The following is a 21,764-nucleotide window of genomic DNA, read 5'->3' as shown; positions in this document are numbered from 1 at the left end:
TCATCACCAAGTCCACATTATCTATCACACTCATCACTGAGTCCACATCATGTCACGCTCATCACCGAGTCCACATCCCCTATCACACTCATCACTGAGTCCACATCATCTCTCACACTCATCACTGAGTCCACATCATCTGTCACACTCATCACCGAGTCCACATCATCTGTCACACTCTTCACTGAGTCCACATCATGTCACGCTCATCACCGAGTCCACATCCCCTATCACACTCATCACTGAGTCCACATCATCTCTCACACTCATCACTGAGTCCACATCATCTCTCACACTCATCACCGAGTCCACATGCCCTATCACACTCATCACTGAGTCCACATCATCTCTCCCACTCATGACTGAGTCCACATCATCTGTCACACTCATCACCGAGTCCACATCATCTGTCACACTCATCACTGGGTCCACATCATCTCTCACACTCATCACTGAGTCCACATCATCTCTCACACTCATCACCGAGTCCACATTCCCTATCACACTCATCACCAAGTCCACATCATCTGTCACACTCATCACTGAGTCCACATCATCTGTCACGCTCATCAATGAGTCCACATCATCTCTCACAATCATCACTGTGTCCACATCATCTGTCACTCTCATCACCAAGTCCACATCCCCTATCACACTCATCACCAAGTCCACATCATCTGTCACACTCATCACTGAGTCCACATCATCTGTCACGCTCATCACTGAGTCCACATCATCTCTCACACTCATCACCAAGTCCACATCATCTATCACACTCATCACTGAGTCCACATCATGTCACGCTCATCACCGAGTTCACATCCCCTATCACACTCATCACTGAGTCCTCATCATCTCTCACACTCATCACTGAGTCCACATCATCTGTCACACTCATCACCGAGTCCAGATCATCTGTCACACTCATCACTGAGTCCACATCATCTGTCACACTCATGATTCAGTCCACATCATCTCTCACACTCATCACTGAGTCCACATCATCTGTCACACTCATCACCGAGTCCACATGCCCTATCACACTCATCACTGACTCCACATCATCTGTCACTCTCATCACCGAGTCCACATCATCTGTCACACTCATCACCGTGCCCACATCATCTATCACACTCTTCACGGAGTCCACATCATGTCACACTCATCACCGAGTCCACATCCCCTATCACACTCATCACTGAGTCCACATCATCTTTCACACTCATCACTGAGTCCACATCATCTGTCACACTCATGACTGAGTCCACATCATCTGTCACACTCATCACTGAGTCCACATCATCTCTCACACTCATCACTGAGTCCACATCATCTTTCACACTCATCACTGAGTCCACATCATCTGTCACACTCATGATTCAGTCCACATCATCTCTCACACTCATCACTGAGTCCACATCATCTCTCACACTCATCACTGAGTCCACATCATCTGTCACACTCATCACCGAGTCCACATCATCTGTCACACTCTTCACTGAGTCCACATCATCTGTCAAACTCATGATTCAGTCCACATCATCTCTCACACTCATCACTGAATCCACATCATCTGTCACACTCATCACCGAGTCCAAATCATCTGTCACACTCATCACCGAGTCCACATCATATGTTACACTCATCACTGAGTCCACATAATCTGTCACACTCATGATTCAGTCCACATCATCTCTCACATTCATCACTGAGTCCACATCATCTGTCACACTCATCACCGAGTCCACATGCCCTATCACACTCATCACTGAGTCCACATCATCTCTCCCACTCATGACTGAGTCCACATCATCTGTCACACTCATCACCGAGTCCACATCATCTGTCAAACTCCTGACTGAGTCCACATCATCTGTCACTCTCATCACCGAGTCCACATCATCTGTCACACTCATCACCGTGCCCATATCATCTATCACACTCTTCACTGAGTCCACATCATGTCACACTCATCACCGAGTCCACATCCCCTATCACACTCATCACTGAGTCCACATCATCTCTCACACTCATCACTGAGTCCACATCATCTGTCACACTCATCACCGAGTCCACATCATCTGTCACACTCATCACTGTGTCCACATCATCTGTCACAGTCATCACCGAGTCCACATCATCTGTCACACTCATCACCGAGTCCACGTCATCTGTCACAGTCATCACCGAGTCCACATCATCTGTCACGCTCATCACTGAGTCCACATCATCTGTCACACTTATCACCGAGTCCACATCATCTGTCACACTCATCACTGACTCCACATCATCTCTCACACTCATCACTGAGTCCACATAATCTGTCACACTCATCACCGAGTCCACATCATCTGTCACACTCATCACCGAGTCCACATTCCCTATCACACTCATCACCAAGTCGACATCATCTGTCACACTCATCACTGAGTCCACATCATCTCTCACACTCATCACCGAGTCCACATTCCCTATCACACTCATCACCAAGTCCACATAATCTGTCATGCTCATCACTGAGTCCACATCATCTCTCACACTCATCACTGAGTCCACATCATCTCTCACACTCATCACCAAGTCCACATCATCTATCACACTCATCACTGAGTCCACATTCCCTATCACACTCATCACCAAGTCCACATCATCTGTCACACTCATCACTGAGTCCACATCATCTGTCACGCTCATCAATGAGTCCACATCATCTCTCACAATCATCACTGTGTCCACATCATCTGTCACACTCATCACCAAGTCCACATCCCCTATCACACTCATCACCAAGTCCACATCATCTGTCACACTCATCACTGAGTCCACATCATCTGTCACGCTCATCACTGAGTCCACATCATCTCTCACACTCATCACCAAGTCCACATCATCTTTCACACTCATCACTGAGTCCACATCATGTCACGCTCATCACCGAGTTCACATCCCCTATCACACTCATCACTGAGTCCACATCATCTCTCACACTCATCACTGAGTACACATCATCTGTCACAATCATCACTGTGTCCACATCATCTGTCACACTCATCACCAAGTCCACATCCCCTATCACACTCATCACCAAGTCCACATCATCTGTCACACTCATCACTGAGTCCACATCATCTGTCACGCTCATCACTGAGTCCACATCATCTCTCACACTCATCACCAAGTCCACATCATCTATCACACTCATCACTGAGTCCACATCATGTCACGCTCATCACCGAGTTCACATCCCCTATCACACTCATCACTGAGTCCATATCATCTCTCACACTCATCACTGAGTCCACATCATCTGTCACACTCATCACCGAGTCCACATCATCTGTCACACTCATCACTGAGTCCACATCATCTGTCACGCTCATCACTGAGTCCACATCATCTCTCACACTCATCACCAAGTCCACATCATCTATCACACTCATCACTGAGTCCACATCATGTCACGCTCATCACCGAGTTCACATCCCCTATCACACTCATCACTGAGTCCACATCATCTCTCACACTCATCACTGAGTACACATCATCTGTCACACTCATCACCGAGTCCAGATCATCTGTCACACTCATCACTGAGTCCACATCATCTGTCACACTCATGATTCAGTCCACATCATCTCTCACACTCATCACTGAGTCCAAATCATCTGTCACACTCATCACCGAGTCCACATGCCCTATCACACTCATCACTGAGTCCACATCATCTCTCCCACTCATGACTGAGTCCACATCATCTGTCACACTCATCACCGAGTCCACATCATCTGTCACACTCATCACTGGGTCCACATCATCTGTCACACTCATCACTGAGTCCACGTCATCTGTCACACTAATCACTGAGTCCACATCATCTCTCACACTCATCACCGAGTCCACATGCCCTATCACACTCATCACTGAGTCCACATCATCTCTCCCACTCATGACTGAGTCCACATCATCTGTCAAACTCATCACCGAGTCCACATCATCTGTCACACTCATCACTGTGTCCACATCATCTCTCACACTCATCACTGAGTCCACATCATCTGTCACACTCATCACCGAGTCCACATGCCCTATCACACTCATCACTGAGTCCACATCATCTCTCCCACTCATGACTGAGTCCACATCATCTCTCACGCTCATCACTGAATCCATATCATCTGTCACACTCATCACTGAGTCCACATCATCTGTCACACTCATCACCGAGTCCACATCATCTGTCACACTCATCACTGGGTCCACATCATCTGTCACACTCATCACTGAGTCCACGTCATCTGTCACACTAATCACTGAGTCCACATCATCTCTCACACTCATCACCGAGTCCACATTCCCTATCACACTCATCACCAAGTCCACATCATCTGTCACACTCATCACTGAGTCCACATCATCTTTCACGCTCATCAATGAGTCCACATCATCTCTCACAATCATCACTGTGTCCACATCATCTGTCACACTCATCACCAAGTCCACATCCCCTATCACACTCATCACCAAGTCCACATCATCTGTCACACTCATCACTGAGTCCACATCATCTGTCACGCTCATCACTGAGTCCACATCATCTCTCACACTCATCACCAAGTCCACATCATCTATCACACTCATCACTGAGTCCACATCATGTCACGCTCATCACCGAGTTCACATCCCCTATCACACTCATCACTGAGTCCACATCATCTCTCACACTCATCACTGAGTCCACATCATCTGTCACTCTCATCACCGAGTCCACATCATCTGTCACACTCATCACCGTGCCCACATCATCTATCACACTCTTCACTGAGTCCACATCATGTCACACTCATCACCGAGTCCACATCCCCTATCACACTCATCACTGAGTCCACATCATCTTTCACACTCATCACTGAGTCCACATCATCTGTCACACTCATCACTGAGTCCACATCATCTCTCACACTCATCACTGAGTCCACATCATCTTTCACACTCATCACTGAGTCCACATCATCTGTCACACTCATGATTCAGTCCACATCATCTCTCACACTCATCACTGAGTCCACATCATCTCTCACACTCATCACTGAGTCCACATCATCTGTCACACTCATCACCGAGTCCACATCATCTGTCACACTCTTCACTGAGTCCACATCATCTGTCACACTCATGATTCAGTCCACATCATCTCTCAAACTCATCACTGAATCCACATCATCTGTCACACTCATCACCGAGTCCATATCATCTGTCACACTCATCACCGAGTCCACATCATATGTCACACTCATCACTGAGTCCACATAATCTGTCACACTCATGATTCAGTCCACATCATCTCTCACACTCATCACTGAGTCCACATCATCTGTCACACTCATCACCGAGTCCACATGCCCTATCACACTCATCACTGAGTCCACATAATCTCTCCCACTCATGACTGAGTCCACATCATCTGTCACTCTCATCACCGAGTCCACATCATCTGTCACACTCATCACCGTGCCCACATCATCTATCACACTCTTCACTGAGTCCACATCATGTCACACTCATCACCGAGTCCACATCCCCTATCACACTCATCACTGAGTCCACATCATCTCTCACACTCATCACTGTGTCCACATCATCTGTCACACTCATCACTGAGTCCACATCATCTGTCACACTCATCACTGAGTCCACATCATTTGTCACAGTCATCACCGAGTCCACATCATCTGTCACACTCATCACCGAGTCCACGTCATCTGTCACAGTCATCAACGAGTCCACATCATCTGTCACGCTCATCACTGAGTCCACATCATCTGTCACACTTATCACCGAGTCCACATCATCTGTCACACTCATCACTGACTCCACATCATCTCTCACACTCATCACTGAGTCCACATAATCTGTCACACTCATCACCGAGTCCACATCATCTGTCACACTCATCACTGAGTCCACATCATCTGTCACACTCATCACCGAGTCCACATTCCCTATCACACTCATCACCAAGTCGACATCATCTGTCACACTCATCTCTGAGTCCACATCATCTCTCCCACTCATGACTGAGTCCACATCATCTGTCACACTCATCACCGAGTCCACATCATCTGTCAAACTCCTGACTGAGTCCACATCATCTGTCACTCTCATCACCGAGTCCACATCATCTGTCACACTCATCACCGTGCCCACATCATCTATCACACTCTTCACTGAGTCCACATCATGTCACACTCATCACCGAGTCCACATCCCCTATCACACTCATCACTGAGTCCACATCATCTCTCACACTCATCACTGAGTCCACATCATCTGTCACACTCATCACCGAGTCCACATCATCTGTCACACTCATCACTAAGTCCACATCATCTGTCACAGTCATCACCGAGTCCACATCATCTGTCACACTCATCACCGAGTCCACGTCATCTGTCACAGTCATCACCGAGTCCACATCATCTGTCACGCTCATCACTGAGTCCACATCTTCTGTCACACTTATCACCGAGTCCACATCATCTGTCACACTCATCACTGACTCCACATCATCTCTCACACTCATCACTGAGTCCACATAATCTGTCACACTCATCACCGAGTCCACATCATCTGTCACACTCATCACTGAGTCCACATCATCTGTCACACTCATCACCGAGTCCACATTCCCTATCACTCTCATCACCAAGTCGACATCATCTGTCACACTCATCACTGAGTCCACATCATCTCTCACACTCATCACCGAGTCCATATTCCCTATCACACTCATCACCAAGTCCACATCATCTGTCATGCTCATCACTGAGTCCACATCATCTCTCACACTCATCACTGAGTCCACATCATCTCTCACACTCATCACCAAGTCCACATTATCTATCACACTCATCACTGAGTCCACATCATGTCACGCTCATCACCGAGTCCACATCCCCTATCACACTCATCACTGAGTCCACATCATCTCTCACACTCATCACTGAGTCCACATCATCTGTCACACTCATCACCGAGTCCACATCATCTGTCACACTCTTCACTGAGTCCACATCATGTCACGCTCATCACCGAGTCCACATCCCCTATCACACTCATCACTGAGTCCACATCATCTCTCACACTCATCACTGAGTCCACATCATCTCTCACACTCATCACCGAGTCCACATGCCCTATCACACTCATCACTGAGTCCACATCATCTCTCCCACTCATGACTGAGTCCACATCATCTGTCACACTCATCACCGAGTCCACATCATCTGTCACACTCATCACTGGGTCCACATCATCTCTCACACTCATCACTGAGTCCACATCATCTCTCACACTCATCACCGAGTCCACATTCCCTATCACACTCATCACCAAGTCCACATCATCTGTCACACTCATCACTGAGTCCACATCATCTGTCACGCTCATCAATGAGTCCACATCATCTCTCACAATCATCACTGTGTCCACATCATCTGTCACTCTCATCACCAAGTCCACATCCCCTATCACACTCATCACCAAGTCCACATCATCTGTCACACTCATCACTGAGTCCACATCATCTGTCACGCTCATCACTGAGTCCACATCATCTCTCACACTCATCACCAAGTCCACATCATCTATCACACTCATCACTGAGTCCACATCATGTCACGCTCATCACCGAGTTCACATCCCCTATCACACTCATCACTGAGTCCTCATCATCTCTCACACTCATCACTGAGTCCACATCATCTGTCACACTCATCACCGAGTCCAGATCATCTGTCACACTCATCACTGAGTCCACATCATCTGTCACACTCATGATTCAGTCCACATCATCTCTCACACTCATCACTGAGTCCACATCATCTGTCACACTCATCACCGAGTCCACATGCCCTATCACACTCATCACTGACTCCACATCATCTGTCACTCTCATCACCGAGTCCACATCATCTGTCACACTCATCACCGTGCCCACATCATCTATCACACTCTTCACGGAGTCCACATCATGTCACACTCATCACCGAGTCCACATCCCCTATCACACTCATCACTGAGTCCACATCATCTTTCACACTCATCACTGAGTCCACATCATCTGTCACACTCATGACTGAGTCCACATCATCTGTCACACTCATCACTGAGTCCACATCATCTCTCACACTCATCACTGAGTCCACATCATCTTTCACACTCATCACTGAGTCCACATCATCTGTCACACTCATGATTCAGTCCACATCATCTCTCACACTCATCACTGAGTCCACATCATCTCTCACACTCATCACTGAGTCCACATCATCTGTCACACTCATCACCGAGTCCACATCATCTGTCACACTCTTCACTGAGTCCACATCATCTGTCAAACTCATGATTCAGTCCACATCATCTCTCACACTCATCACTGAATCCACATCATCTGTCACACTCATCACCGAGTCCAAATCATCTGTCACACTCATCACCGAGTCCACATCATATGTTACACTCATCACTGAGTCCACATAATCTGTCACACTCATGATTCAGTCCACATCATCTCTCACATTCATCACTGAGTCCACATCATCTGTCACACTCATCACCGAGTCCACATGCCCTATCACACTCATCACTGAGTCCACATCATCTCTCCCACTCATGACTGAGTCCACATCATCTGTCACACTCATCACCGAGTCCACATCATCTGTCAAACTCCTGACTGAGTCCACATCATCTGTCACTCTCATCACCGAGTCCACATCATCTGTCACACTCATCACCGTGCCCACATCATCTATCACACTCTTCACTGAGTCCACATCATGTCACACTCATCACCGAGTCCACATCCCCTATCACACTCATCACTGAGTCCACATCATCTCTCACACTCATCACTGAGTCCACATCATCTGTCACACTCATCACCGAGTCCACATCATCTGTCACACTCATCACTGTGTCCACATCATCTGTCACAGTCATCACCGAGTCCACATCATCTGTCACACTCATCACCGAGTCCACGTCATCTGTCACAGTAATCACCGAGTCCACATCATCTGTCACGCTCATCACTGAGTCCACATCATCTGTCACACTTATCACCGAGTCCACATCATCTGTCACACTCATCACTGACTCCACATCATCTCTCACACTCATCACTGAGTCCACATAATCTGTCACACTCATCACCGAGTCCACATCATCTGTCACACTCATCACCGAGTCCACATTCCCTATCACACTCATCACCAAGTCGACATCATCTGTCACACTCATCACTGAGTCCACATCATCTCTCACACTCATCACCGAGTCCACATTCCCTATCACACTCATCACCAAGTCCACATAATCTGTCATGCTCATCACTGAGTCCACATCATCTCTCACACTCATCACTGAGTCCACATCATCTCTCACACTCATCACCAAGTCCACATCATCTATCACACTCATCACTGAGTCCACATTCCCTATCACACTCATCACCAAGTCCACATCATCTGTCACACTCATCACTGAGTCCACATCATCTGTCACGCTCCTCAATGAGTCCACATCATCTCTCACAATCATCACTGTGTCCACATCATCTGTCACACTCATCACCAAGTCCACATCCCCTATCACACTCATCACCAAGTCCACATCATCTGTCACACTCATCACTGAGTCCACATCATCTGTCACGCTCATCACTGAGTCCACATCATCTCTCACACTCATCACCAAGTCCACATCATCTTTCACACTCATCACTGAGTCCACATCATGTCACGCTCATCACCGAGTTCACATCCCCTATCACACTCATCACTGAGTCCACATCATCTCTCACACTCATCACTGAGTACACATCATCTGTCACAATCATCACTGTGTCCACATCATCTGTCACACTCATCACCAAGTCCACATCCCCTATCACACTCATCACCAAGTCCACATCATCTGTCACACTCATCACTGAGTCCACATCATCTGTCACGCTCATCACTGAGTCCACATCATCTCTCACACTCATCACCAAGTCCACATCATCTATCACACTCATCACTGAGTCCACATCATGTCACGCTCATCACCGAGTTCACATCCCCTATCACACTCATCACTGAGTCCACATCATCTCTCACACTCATCACTGAGTCCACATCATCTGTCACACTCATCACCGAGTCCACATCATCTGTCACACTCATCACTGAGTCCACATCATCTGTCACGCTCATCACTGAGTCCACATCATCTCTCACACTCATCACCAAGTCCACATCATCTATCACACTCATCACTGAGTCCACATCATGTCACGCTCATCACCGAGTTCACATCCCCTATCACACTCATCACTGAGTCCACATCATCTCTCACACTCATCACTGAGTACACATCATCTGTCACACTCATCACCGAGTCCAGATCATCTGTCACACTCATCACTGAGTCCACATCATCTGTCACACTCATGATTCAGTCCACATCATCTCTCACACTCATCACTGAGTCCAAATCATCTGTCACACTCATCACCGAGTCCACATGCCCTATCACACTCATCACTGAGTCCACATCATCTCTCCCACTCATGACTGAGTCCACATCATCTGTCACACTCATCACCGAGTCCACATCATCTGTCACACTCATCACTGGGTCCACATCATCTGTCACACTCATCACTGAGTCCACGTCATCTGTCACACTAATCACTGAGTCCACATCATCTCTCACACTCATCACCGAGTCCACATGCCCTATCACACTCATCACTGAGTCCACATCATCTCTCCCACTCATGACTGAGTCCACATCATCTGTCAAACTCATCACCGAGTCCACATCATCTGTCACACTCATCACTGGGTCCACATCATCTCTCACACTCATCACTGAGTCCACATCATCTGTCACACTCATCACCGAGTCCACATGCCCTATCACACTCATCACTGAGTCCACATCATCTCTCCCACTCATGACTGAGTCCACATCATCTCTCACGCTCATCACTGAATCCATATCATCTGTCACACTCATCACTGAGTCCACATCATCTGTCACACTCATCACCGAGTCCACATCATCTGTCACACTCATCACTGGGTCCACATCATCTGTCACACTCATCACTGAGTCCACGTCATCTGTCACACTAATCACTGAGTCCACATCATCTCTCACACTCATCACCGAGTCCACATTCCCTATCACACTCATCACCAAGTCCACATCATCTGTCACACTCATCACTGAGTCCACATCATCTTTCACGCTCATCAATGAGTCCACATCATCTCTCACAATCATCACTGTGTCCACATCATCTGTCACACTCATCACCAAGTCCACATCCCCTATCACACTCATCACCAAGTCCACATCATCTGTCACACTCATCACTGAGTCCACATCATCTGTCACGCTCATCACTGAGTCCACATCATCTCTCACACTCATCACCAAGTCCACATCATCTATCACACTCATCACTGAGTCCACATCATGTCACGCTCATCACCGAGTTCACATCCCCTATCACACTCATCACTGAGTCCACATCATCTCTCACACTCATCACTGAGTCCACATCATCTGTCACTCTCATCACCGAGTCCACATCATCTGTCACACTCATCACCGTGCCCACATCATCTATCACACTCTTCACTGAGTCCACATCATGTCACACTCATCACCGAGTCCACATCCCCTATCACACTCATCACTGAGTCCACATCATCTTTCACACTCATCACTGAGTCCACATCATCTGTCACACTCATCACTGAGTCCACATCATCTCTCACACTCATCACTGAGTCCACATCATCTTTCACACTCATCACTGAGTCCACATCATCTGTCACACTCATGATTCAGTCCACATCATCTCTCACACTCATCACTGAGTCCACATCATCTCTCACACTCATCACTGAGTCCACATCATCTGTCACACTCATCACCGAGTCCACATCATCTGTCACACTCTTCACTGAGTCCACATCATCTGTCACACTCATGATTCAGTCCACATCATCTCTCACACTCATCACTGAATCCACATCATCTGTCACACTCATCACCGAGTCCATATCATCTGTCACACTCATCACCGAGTCCACATCATATGTCACACTCATCACTGAGTCCACATAATCTGTCACACTCATGATTCAGTCCACATCATCTCTCACACTCATCACTGAGTCCACATCATCTGTCACACTCATCACCGAGTCCACATGCCCTATCACACTCGTCACTGAGTCCACATAATCTCTCCCACTCATGACTGAGTCCACATCATCTGTCACTCTCATCACCGAGTCCACATCATCTGTCACACTCATCACCGTGCCCACATCATCTATCACACTCTTCACTGAGTCCACATCATGTCACACTCATCACCGAGTCCACATCCCCTATCACACTCATCACTGAGTCCACATCATCTCTCACACTCATCACTGAGTCCACATCATCTGTCACACTCATCACCGAGTCCACATCATCTGTCACACTCATCACTGAGTCCACATCATTTGTCACAGTCATCACCGAGTCCACATCATCTGTCACACTCATCACCGAGTCCACGTCATCTGTCACAGTCATCAACGAGTCCACATCATCTGTCACGCTCATCACTGAGTCCACATCATCTGTCACACTTATCACCGAGTCCACATCATCTGTCACACTCATCACTGACTCCACATCATCTCTCACACTCATCACTGAGTCCACATAATCTGTCACACTCATCACCGAGTCCACATCATCTGTCACACTCATCACTGAGTCCACATCATCTGTCACACTCATCACCGAGTCCACATTCCCTATCACACTCATCACCAAGTCGACATCATCTGTCACACTCATCACTGAGTCCACATCATCTCTCACACTCATCACCGAGTCCACATTCCCTATCACACTCATCACCAAGTCCACATCATCTGTCATGCTCATCACTGAGTCCACATCATCTCTCACACTCATCACAGAGTCCACATCATCTCTCACACTCATCACCAAGTCCACATCATCTATCACACTCATCACTGTGTCCACATTCCCTATCACACTCATCACCAAGTCCACATCATCTGTCACACTCATCACTGAGTCCACATCATCTGTCACGCTCATCAATGAGTCCACATCATCTCTCACAATCATCACTGTGTCCACATCATCTGTCACACTCATCACCAAGTCCATATCCCCTATCACACTCATCACCAAGTCCACATCATCTGTCACACTCATCACTGAGTCCACATCATCTGTCACGCTCATCACTGAGTCCACATCATCTCTCACACTCATCACTGAGTCCACATTCCCTATCACACTCATCACCAAGTCCACATCATCTGTCACACTCATCACTGAGTCCACATCATCTGTCACGCTCATCAATGAGTCCACATCATCTCTCACAATCATCACTGTGTCCACATCATCTGTCACACTCATCACCAAGTCCACATCCCCTATCACACTCATCACCAAGTCCACATCATCTGTCACACTCATCACTGAGTCCACATCATTTGTCACAGTCATCACCGAGTCCACATCATCTCTCACACTCATCACTGAGTCCACATAATCTGTCACACTCATCACCGAGTCCACATCATCTGTCACACTCATCACTGAGTCCACATCATCTGTCACACTCATCACCGAGTCCACATTCCCTATCACACTCATCACCAAGTCGACATCATCTGTCACACTCATCACTGAGTCCACATCATCTCTCACACTCATCACCGAGTCCACATTCCCTATCACACTCATCACCAAGTCCACATCATCTGTCATGCTCATCACTGAGTCCACATCATCTCTCACACTCATCACAGAGTCCACATCATCTCTCACACTCATCACCAAGTCCACATCATCTATCACACTCATCACTGTGTCCACATTCCCTATCACACTCATCACCAAGTCCACATCATCTGTCACACTCATCACTGAGTCCACATCATCTGTCACGCTCATCAATGAGTCCACATCATCTCTCACAATCATCACTGTGTCCACATCATCTGTCACACTCATCACCAAGTCCATATCCCCTATCAGACTCATCACCAAGTCCACATCATCTGTCACACTCATCACTGAGTCCACATCATCTGTCACGCTCATCACTGAGTCCACATCATCTCTCACACTCATCACTGAGTCCACATTCCCTATCACACTCATCACCAAGTCCACATCATCTGTCACACTCATCACTGAGTCCACATCATCTGTCACGCTCATCAATGAGTCCACATCATCTCTCACAATCATCACTGTGTCCACATCATCTGTCACACTCATCACCAAGTCCACATCCCCTATCACACTCATCACCAAGTCCACATCATCTGTCACACTCATCACTGAGTCCACATCATCTGTCACGCTCATCACTGAGTCCACATCATCTCTCACACTCATCACCAAGTCCACATCATCTTTCACACTCATCACTGAGTCCACATCATGTCACGCTCATCACCGAGTTCACATCCCCTATCACACTCATCACTGAGTCCACATCATCTCTCACACTCATCACTGAGTACACATCATCTGTAACAATCATCACTGTGTCCACATCATCTGTCACACTCATCACCAAGTCCACATCCCCTATCACACTCATCACCAAGTCCACATCATCTGTCACACTCATCACTGAGTCCACATCATCTGTCACGCTCATCACTGAGTCCACATCATCTCTCACACTCATCACCAAGTCCACATCATCTATCACACTCATCACTGAGTCCACATCATGTCACGCTCATCACCGAGTTCACATCCCCTATCACACTCATCACTGAGTCCACATCATCTCTCACACTCATCACTGAGTCCACATCATCTGTCACACTCATCACCGAGTCCAGATCATCTGTCACACTCATCACTGAGTCCACATCATCTGTCACACTCATGATTCAGTCCACATCATCTCTCACACTCATCACTGAGTCCACATCATCTGTCACACTCATCACCGAGTCCACATGCCCTATCACACTCATCACTGAGTCCACATCATCTCTCCCACTCATGACTGAGTCCACATCATCTGTCACACTCATCACCTAGTCCACATCATCTGTCACACTCATGACTGAGTCCACATCATCTGTCACTCTCATCACCGAGTCCACATCATCTGTCACATTCATCACCGTGCCCACATCATCTATCACACTCTTCACTGAGTCCACATCATGTCACACTCATCACCGAGTCCACATCCCCTATCACACTCATCACTGAGTCCACATCATCTTTCACACTCATCACTGAGTCCACATCATCTGTCACACTCATCACTGAGTCCACATCATCTCTCACACTCATCACTGAGTCCACATCATCTGTCACACTCATGATTCAGTCCACATCATCTCTCACACTCATCACTGAGTCCACATCATCTCTCACACTCATCACTGAGTCCACATCATCTGTCACACTCATCACCGAGTCCACATCATCTGTCACACTCTTCACTGAGTCCACATCATCTGTCACACTCATGATTCAGTCCACATCATCTCTCACACTCATCACTGAATCCACATCATCTGTCACACTCATCACCGAGTCCATATCATCTGTCACACTCATCACCGAGTCCACATCATATGTCACACTCATCACTGAGTCCACATAATCTGTCACACTCATGATTCAGTCCACATCATCTCTCACACTCATCACTGAGTCCACATAATCTGTCACACTCATCACCGAGTGCACATGCCCTATTACACTCATCACTGAGTCCACATCATCTCTCCCACTCATGACTGAGTCCACATCATCTGTCACTCTCATCACCGAGTCCACATCATCTGTCACACTCATCACCGTGCCCACATCATCTATCACACTCTTCACTGAGTCCACATCATGTCACACTCATCTCCGAGTCCACATCCCCTATCACACTCATCACTGAGTCCACATCATCTCTCACACTCATCACTGAGTCCACATCATCTGTCACACTCATCACCGAGTCCACATCATCTGTCACACTCATCACTGAGTCCACATCATCTGTCACAGTCATCACCGAGTCCACATCATCTGTCACACTCATCACCGAGTCCACGTCATCTGTCACAGTCATCAACGAGTCCACATCATCTGTCACGCTCATCACTGAGTCCACATCATCTGTCACACTTATCACCGAGTCCACATCATCTGTCACACTCATCACTGACTCCACATCATCTCTCACACTCATCACTGAGTCCACATAATCTGTCACACTCATCACCGAGTCCACATCATCTGTCACACTCATCACTGAGTCCACATCATCTGTCACACTCATCACCGAGTCCACATTCCCTATCACACTCATCACCAAGTCGACATCATCTGTCACACTCATCACTGAGTCCACATCATCTCTCACACTCATCACCGAGTCCACATTCCCTATCACACTCATAACCAAGTCCACATCATCTGTCATGCTCATCACTGAGTCCACATCATCTCTCAAACTCATCACAGAGTCCACATCATCTCTCACACTCATCACCAATCCACATCATCTATCACACTCATCACTGAGTCCACATTCCCTATCACACTCATCACCAAGTCCACATCATCTGTCACACTCATCACTGAGTCCACATCATCTGTCACGCTCATCAATGAGTCCACATCATCTCTCACAATCATCACTGTGTCCACATCATCTGTCACACTCATCACCAAGTCCATATCCCCTATCACACTCATCACCAAGTCCACATCATCTGTCACACTCATCACTGAGTCCACATCATCTGTCACGCTCATCACTGAGTCCACATCATCTCTCACACTCATCACCAAGTCCACATCATCTATCACACTCATCACTGAGTCCACATCATGTCACGCTCATCACCGAGTTCACATCCCCTATCACACTCATCACTGAGTCCACATCATCTCTCACACTCATCACTGAGTACACATCATCTGTCACACTCATCACCGAGTCCAGATCATCTGTCACACTCATCACTGAGTCCACATCATCTGTCACACTCATGATTCAGTCCACATCATCTCTCACACTCATCACTGAGTCCAAATCATCTGTCACACTCATCACCGAGTCCACATGCCCTATCACACTCATCACTGAGTCCACATCATCTCTCCCACTCATGACTGAGTCCACATCATCTGTCACACTCATCACCGAGTCCACATCATCTGTCACACTCATCACTGGGTCCACATCATCTGTCACACTCATCACTGAGTCCACGTCATCTGTCACACTAATCACTGAGTCCACATCATCTCTCACACTCATCACCGAGTCCACATGCCCTATCACACTCATCACTGAGTCCACATCATCTCTCCCACTCATGACTGAGTCCACATCATCTGTCAAACTCATCACCGAGTCCACATCATCTGTCACACTCATCACTGGGTCCACATCATCTCTCACACTCATCACTGAGTCCACATCATCTGTCACACTCATCACCGAGTCCACATAATCTGTCACACTCATCACCGAGTGCACATGCCCTATGACACTCATCACTGAGTCCACATCATCTCTCCCACTCATGACTGAGTCCACATCATCTGTCACTCTCATCACCGAGTCCACATCATCTGTCACACTCATCACCGTGCCCACATCATCTATCACACTCTTCACTGAGTCCACATCATGTCACACTCATCACCGAGTCCACATCCCCTATCACACTCATCACTGAGTCCACATCATCTCTCACACTCATCACTGAGTCCACATCATCTGTCACACTCATCACCGAGTCCACATCATCTGTCACACTCATCACTGAGTCCACATCATCTGTCACAGTCATCACCGAGTCCACATCATCTGTCACACTCATCACCGAGTCCACGTCATCTGTCACAGTCATCAACGAGTCCACATCATCTGTCACGCTCATCACTGAGTCCACATCATCTGTCACACTTATCACCGAGTCCACATCATCTGTCACACTCATCACCGAGTCCACATCATCTGTCACACTCATCACTGAGTCCACATCATCTGTCACACTCATCACCGAGTCCACATTCCCTATCACACTCATCACCAAGTCGACATCATCTGTCACACTCATCACTGAGTCCACATCATCTCTCACACTCATCACCGAGTCCACATTCCCTATCACACTCATCACCAAGTCCACATCATCTGTCATGCTCATCACTGAGTCCACATCATCTCTCACACTCATCACAGAGTCCACATCATCTCTCACACTCATCACCAAGTCCACATCATCTATCACACTCATCACTGTGTCCACATTCCCTATCACACTCATCACCAAGTCCACATCATCTGTCACACTCATCACTGAGTCCACATCATCTGTCACGCTCATCAATGAGTCCACATCATCTCTCACAATCATCACTGTGTCCACATCATCTGTCACACTCATCACCAAGTCCATATCCCCTATCAGACTCATCACCAAGTCCACATCATCTGTCACACTCATCACTGAGTCCACATCATCTGTCACGCTCATCACTGAGTCCACATCATCTCTCACACTCATCACTGAGTCCACATTCCCTATCACACTCATCACCAAGTCCACATCATCTGTCACACTCATCACTGAGTCCACATCATCTGTCACGCTCATCAATGAGTCCACATCATCTCTCACAATCATCACTGTGTCCACATCATCTGTCACACTCATCACCAAGTCCACATCCCCTATCACACTCATCACCAAGTCCACATCATCTGTCACACTCATCACTGAGTCCACATCATCTGTCACGCTCATCACTGAGTCCACATCATCTCTCACACTCATCACCAAGTCCACATCATCTTTCACACTCATCACTGAGTCCACATCATGTCACGCTCATCACCGAGTTCACATCCCCTATCACACTCATCACTGAGTCCACATCATCTCTCACACTCATCACTGAGTACACATCATCTGTAACAATCATCACTGTGTCCACATCATCTGTCACACTCATCACCAAGTCCACATCCCCTATCACACTCATCACCAAGTCCACATCATCTGTCACACTCATCACTGAGTCCACATCATCTGTCACGCTCATCACTGAGTCCACATCATCTCTCACACTCATCACCAAGTCCACATCATCTATCACACTCATCACTGAGTCCACATCATGTCACGCTCATCACCGAGTTCACATCCCCTATCACACTCATCACTGAGTCCACATCATCTCTCACACTCATCACTGAGTCCACATCATCTGTCACACTCATCACCGAGTCCAGATCATCTGTCACACTCATCACTGAGTCCACATCATCTGTCACACTCATGATTCAGTCCACATCATCTCTCACACTCATCACTGAGTCCACATCATCTGTCACACTCATCACCGAGTCCACATGCCCTATCACACTCATCACTGAGTCCACATCATCTCTCCCACTCATGACTGAGTCCACATCATCTGTCACACTCATCACCTAGTCCACATCATCTGTCACACTCATGACTGAGTCCACATCATCTGTCACTCTCATCACCGAGTCCACATCATCTGTCACATTCATCACCGTGCCCACATCATCTATCACACTCTTCACTGAGTCCACATCATGTCACACTCATCACCGAGTCCACATCCCCTATCACACTCATCACTGAGTCCACATCATCTTTCACACTCATCACTGAGTCCACATCATCTGTCACACTCATCACTGAGTCCACATCATCTTTCACACTCATCACTGAGTCCACATCATCTGTCACACTCATGACTGAGTCCACATCATCTGTCACACTCATCACTGAGTCCACATCATCTCTCACACTCATCACTGAGTCCACATCATCTGTCACACTCATCACCGAGTCCACATCATCTGTCACACTCTTCACTGAGTCCACATCATCTGTCACACTCATGATTCAGTCCACATCATCTCTCACACTCATCACTGAATCCACATCATCTGTCACACTCATCACCGAGTCCATATCATCTGTCACACTCATCACCGAGTCCACATCATATGTCACACTCATCACTGAGTCCACATAATCTGTCACACTCATGATTCAGTCCACATCATCTCTCACACTCATCACTGAGTCCACATAATCTGTCACACTCATCACCGAGTGCACATGCCCTATTACACTCATCACTGAGTCCACATCATCTCTCCCACTCATGACTGAGTCCACATCATCTGTCACTCTCATCACCGAGTCCACATCATCTGTCACACTCATCACCGTGCCCACATCATCTATCACACTCTTCACTGAGTCCACATCATGTCACACTCATCTCCGAGTCCACATCCCCTATCACACTCATCACTGAGTCCACATCATCTCTCACACTCATCACTGAGTCCACATCATCTGTCACACTCATCACCGAGTCCACATCATCTGTCACACTCATCACTGAGTCCACATCATCTGTCACAGTCATCACCGAGTCCACATCATCTGTCACACTCATCACCGAGTCCACGTCATCTGTCACAGTCATCAACGAGTCCACATCATCTGTCACGCTCATCACTGAGTCCACATCATCTGTCACACTTATCACCGAGTCCACATCATCTGTCACACTCATCACTGACTCCACATCATCTCTCACACTCATCACTGAGTCCACATAATCTGTCACACTCATCACCGAGTCCACATCATCTGTCACACTCATCACTGAGTCCACATCATCTGTCACACTCATCACCGAGTCCACATTCCCTATCACACTCATCACCAAGTCGACATCATCTGTCACACTCATCACTGAGTCCACATCATCTCTCACACTCATCACCGAGTCCACATTCCCTATCACACTCATAACCAAGTCCACATCATCTGTCATGCTCATCACTGAGTCCACATCATCTCTCACACTCATCACAGAGTCCACATCATCTCTCACACTCATCACCATGTCCACATCATCTATCACACTCATCACTGAGTCCACATTCCCTATCACACTCATCACCAAGTCCACATCATCTGTCACACTCATCACTGAGTCCACATCATCTGTCACGCTCATCAATGAGTCCACATCATCTCTCACAATCATCACTGTGTCCACATCATCTGTCACACTCATCACCAAGTCCATATCCCCTATCACACTCATCACCAAGTCCACATCATCTGTCACACTCATCACTGAGTCCACATCATCTGTCACGCTCATCACTGAGTCCACATCATCTCTCACACTCATCACCAAGTCCACATCATCTATCACACTCATCACTGAGTCCACATCATGTCACGCTCATCACCGAGTTCACATCCCCTATCACACTCATCACTGAGTCCACATCATCTCTCACACTCATCACCGAGTCCACATTCCCTATCACACTCATAACCAAGTCCACATCATCTGTCATGCTCATCACTGAGTCCACATCATCTCTCACACTCATCACAGAGTCCACATCATCTCTCACACTCATCACCATGTCCACATCATCTATCACACTCATCACTGAGTCCACATTCCCTATCACACTCATCACCAAGTCCACATCATCTGTCACACTCATCACTGAGTCCACATCATCTGTCACGCTCATCAATGAGTCCACATCATCTCTCACAATCATCACTGTGTCCACATCATCT

The sequence above is a fragment of the Lampris incognitus genome, chromosome 2 (genome assembly GCF_029633865.1).
Source record: "Lampris incognitus isolate fLamInc1 chromosome 2, fLamInc1.hap2, whole genome shotgun sequence".
Taxonomy (NCBI): Eukaryota; Metazoa; Chordata; class Actinopteri; order Lampriformes; family Lampridae; genus Lampris; species Lampris incognitus.
Note: the sequence above shows the minus strand (reverse complement) of the source record.